Source organism: Triticum dicoccoides, chromosome 4A (assembly GCF_002162155.2).
Source record: "Triticum dicoccoides isolate Atlit2015 ecotype Zavitan chromosome 4A, WEW_v2.0, whole genome shotgun sequence".
NCBI classification, from domain to species: Eukaryota; Viridiplantae; Streptophyta; class Magnoliopsida; order Poales; family Poaceae; genus Triticum; species Triticum dicoccoides.
In genome coordinates this window covers 750,427,435-750,432,512 of record NC_041386.1, presented here as the reverse complement: position 1 = coordinate 750,432,512, position 5,078 = coordinate 750,427,435, and positions in this window count along the sequence as shown.

The following is a 5,078-nucleotide window of genomic DNA, read 5'->3' as shown; positions in this document are numbered from 1 at the left end:
CGAATGTCTCACAACCAACACCATTAATTATTCACACATACACATGTATATACATATACAATTTCTTCTACATGTTGCCTTGGTGCCTCCGGAGCATGATGACAAGTGATTCATGGGGGCGGTAGCGGGTAATAGTATTCTCCTTTGGGATCTATGACCTGGTCGAGCAAAAATCCGGCTATTTCCTCTTGAAGTGCTAGTATGCGGTCCGCTGGTAGGAGCTTATCTCGCACCTCTTTGAACTGTTAAAAAGGAGATCAATATGCATGTATTAGTTGTGTGACTAGATATCGATAATGATGTGAATAGTGTTCTGACAAACGTACCCACTCCTGTCTTTCAGGTCTGCTCCTTTCGGACGCCATCATGCGAATGTTCTCGCAAACGTAGAATGCACACAAATCATTCCCTGACGCCTGCTTCAGGGCTTTTATGAAAATGGAATTGAATCAGATAATGATTAATCAAGCATGATAATTAATTAATGATATTGAAACAAGAATTGAAGAGATGGTAACTAGCTAGTACTACTTAATCACTTACCTTTGGCCGATGCCAAAACAACTTTTTTGCCCATTTGCCTAGAGTCACCTTGATGAACTTTGCCCAAGCCCTGTCCGCCGACAAAGAAAATTAATAAAGGGGTTATTAAATAGTTCATATCAGGAAATGATGAACTAATAATAGGCTGAGATATATAATAATGATTGAAATTACCTGTTGACTATCCCCTTCATGATGGTGTAGTCTTTATCTTTTTTAAGTAGTGAGTCCAGTAATTCAACTCTTCCTTCCTCGACTTTAATGTCTAACAAGATCCAGTGGAAACTGCATGCACGTTTGCATGTCTTAATTAAGCGGGCATATACATAAAATTAATCAACTACCGTAAACCGTATACACTTAATTATTAACATCTAGCTAGCTAGTAAGCAAAAACAGAATTTGTATTACAAGACAGTGTGATTCACATGAAGTTGTAAGGAAGTAGTATATCTTCATTGGTATTGAGGCGCTTCAAAAAGTCTAGCATGCTTTCCTCTACACTTGTTTGATAATTTGCAAGATTCCATGTGTACTCATTAATGGTATTTGGGTCAATGAACCCAATGCCATAGCGTCCAGATTTTTTTCATTTCATAGATCTTCATCCTGCATATAATACCACAGAAAAGAATATAGTGAGGATAATGATTGATCAAAATTATCACTACATAGCTAGCTTGAGACTTAAATTACAAAAAGAAATCACTTACAGACAATAGCAACTGACGATAGACTTGTCGAGTGCGTCTTGATTGTATAACTGAAATAGTTCTGTATACTCAAGGGCCAGAGCTTTCTCATGGTAGTAATGCTCCTGCTTGACATTCACCATGAGGGACTCTCGATTGGAAATCTTGGTAATGTTCATGTACCATTGATGCAATTCATACATTCTCGTTGGGAGGTTATTGACCTTGTCTGGCTCGACCAAAGGTTGGCCCCGGACACATTTCCGTTTTATTTCCGATTCTCTAAGCGGAGACATGGACTCGATTTCGAGGAGTTTTACAACAGAGATCTTGAGCATTTCAGCCTGCATTATATGCTCCTCCGTTATTACCACATCGCCTAGCTGGGGAACGCTAACGGTTTGCCCACAATAATATTGGGCGCGCGTACTCCTCTCATGTGTTGTTGGCACAACAAGCGGGGGGATCGCTTGCGCCGCCTGTTCTCCCAGCTGGGGAACGGTTTTCCTGCATTTTTTGCCAGCTGCTTGTTGGCTCGAGCTCGAGCTCGCTTCCTTCTGTAGCCGTGCTTGATGTAGCTTTCTGATTTGGCGCTCATAGTCTGAGTCAACAGGCTTGGGAGCTGGTGCTCTAGCCATACGAATGAAGTGGTCAATCGTTTTCTCAGGCACTTTCTCCTTTGGCGGCGGTGCCGGTTTCGGTCCAAAATGGGCGTCCACTTGGGCATGCACTATGACTGCGTTTTGCTCCTCGGTCATGTCGTAAGGCCTCTGAGGAAGAGGAGCGAGGCTTGGACCATATTTATATCGCTTGTCTCCTCCTGTACTTCCTGTACTACCTCGACTCGTGCCGCTACACACCATAGCTGCGAAGTGTCTCTTCTGTGATTGCTGAGACAGCGGAGACGACTGACGTGGCTGACGCTGTGCCGGACTTGAAGTAGGAGGAGTGGCCTGACGCTGTGCCGGACATGAAAGCAGGAGTCTGCTCACGCGTTCGGGGACTTGGAGGAGGTGGCGGACTTCGAGGAGGAGTCGGCTCACACGTTCGTGGACTTGGAGGAGCGGGAGTCTGCTGACTCGGTGGCGGACTTGGAGGAGGAGTCGGCTCACGCGTTCGTGGACTTGGAGGAGCGGGAGTCTGCTGACTCGGTGGTGGACTTGGAGGAGGAGTCGGCAGACGACGCAGTGTCGGTGGACTTGGAAAGATGATGCAATCCTTTCTCCATAGGATGATATGATGTACGGCCTCTCCCAGTGTGCGCTCGCCGTCACCTCCAGCAATGTCAAGTGCTAGCATCGAATATGGCTTCACTACTTCATCAACCATGACACGAGCATAGCCCTCTGGAATCGGGATGCAATGGAAGGTTGTTTCGGGGGTAATTGTGAAAGCAACACCGTCCGCCACCTTCATGGATATGTTCTTCATTTTGGAGTGTAGCTCACAGTTAGTGTTCTCTATGATGTCATCCACAGGGTGGTATGTATCCAGCAGTGTATCGCTCGGGGCAGAACCACCGCTGCTTCTCGGCATGGATGGGACGGTGCTATCCAATGATGGACGATCATCCGCTTGCTGATGCCGCTGCTGAGACCCTCTTTCCTGGCTAAGTGAGTCGATCTGCTGCTGCTGCTGCTAGAATTTGAATGCCAAGTCTGCGTGCCTTGCTTCTAGGCGTTGAAGGCGTTCTGCGTCCTGCTTCCTCTGCTCCTCCTCCAGCTTCCTCTTCTTCTCCTCCTCCATCTTCTTTCTTGCACGGGACCTGTAGTCGTCGTTCCAGTCCGAAAAGCCCTCATACCAGGGAATAACGCCCTTGCCTCGTGTTCTTCCCGGGTGTTCAGGATTTCCCAGGGCGCGCGTAAGCTCGTCGTTCTCTCTGTTGGGCGTGAACACCCCCATTCAAGCTTCTTCTATTGCGTCAAGTATCTTTTGTTCGGTTCCTTTTAGACTTGCCTTCTGCGAAACCAGGCCTGTCTTCGGGTCCAACGCCCCCTCATGCGCATAGAACCAAGTTCTGCACCTGGGGGGCCAGCTCCTAGTAACCAAAGTGACCCCTGCATCCTCCATCTCTTGCTCAGACTTATCCCACTTAGGCATTGCCACCGCGTAGCCACCTTGACCCAGCCTATGGAACTGCGTCTTTTTTGCGGCATTGGCCTTGTTTTTTATCGACCGTTCCTTAGATAATTCTGAATCCTTGAATTTCACGAAATCGTCCGAGTGTTCTCTTTGCTTCTCCAGTGTTTTCGTGAATTCTGGAGTCTTCCTTTCTGCAGCGAGGTAGTTGGCTCATACAGTTTTCTTGTGGGTGTTGAATGCAATTGCCATCTTCTTAAGAGCAGCGGCCTTCACTTTGTCCACATCTGCTTTAGTAAAATAATCTGGTAGGGTGAAATGTTCCATCAGAGAATCCCAAAGATCTTTTTTGCTCTATCGTCGACCCAAATAACACCTGAACGTTTAGTTTTTGGCTCTTTCCATTCTTGAATGGAGATCGGGAGTAGGTCCTTCACAAGAACTCCGCACTGACGAGTCCACTTGTTTGCAATGTTCTTAGGCGATCGGGGTTCGCCACTAGGTTTGACGGAGTCGATGTTGTACTTTACACCGTCCTTCAACTTTTTGCCCGGGCCTCGCTTTGTCCCGCTGTCTGTAGAAGCAGATTTGCTCGATCCGGAGGGCTGAAAGAAGGAAGATCGATTTGTTAATATATCTTCAAATAAAATAAAACATGTGATGATCATCAGATTCCTGCTTATATAAATATACCTCGCCGGTAGTCTTTGTTATTTGAAGATCAGCATTCTCCGTGTCATCATAAACATTGTTTGTGTCATCATAATCAAAATCATGGTTCATGACTTCATCAGCTCGGTCGTCGAGATCGAATATCTTTTCATCACCCTCTTCGGTATTGTTCAGATATTGGGAGCCATCATCTGCTTCATTCAGATCATCTAGCCTGCCAGGGCTGCGTATGATGTCGAACAATTCCTCTTCTCTGTCTCTGCCGGTATTGTCCGCCATAGATTTTACTTAACCAATACAGAAGAAATATAAAAAAATTTAGTATTCAAATTACAATGCATGGATGCAATCAATAAGGAAAAACCGAATCATATAGTACATAATATATATGCATCGTCTCGATTAATATATAATCTCGAATACATCATCGTCTCGAATAATATATATAATCTCGAATACATCGTCTCGAATATTATATATCGAATACATCACTGGCTAGGTACCTAATAAAGATCGAGTACTACCAAGAATCTAGGGCGCCACTCGCGGTTCCTGGGGCGCGGGCGGTGGACACCCAAAGAGAAGGAACCATCACAGGATCATATCTCCGGTCATCTGCCCAAAGAACCCGCCAAGTAGTGGAGAACCTGACATCATCCATAGCAGCCATGTAGCGATGGACATGCTCGTCTTCCTCCCTGGCACGGCGACGCACCACCTCCGGCGGGGCCGGCTGCCTCTGCACCGAATGTGGCCCACGCGAATGCCACCAAAGGAGACCACGGTCGATGACGGGACCCGAGGCCGGGTTCCTCACCAAGCGGCGCACCCCTCCAGGTAGCACCTCCCAGTGCCAGCCCGGCGGAGCCCAATCCCGGACATGGGTCCTCTGAAGCATGACGTCGTTGCGAACGGGTTGACGGCGAGGATGCGGGCCGGGCATATCGTCGAGAACAAATACTATATGCCCGCAAAAAGTTACATTTTTTAAATGATTGGATTGTGATAACTAAAATTCTATATGCAAATTCTAACAATTTGACATTAATCTAATTCATCTAACTAAAACTAATTCTAAAATTTCTAACATTT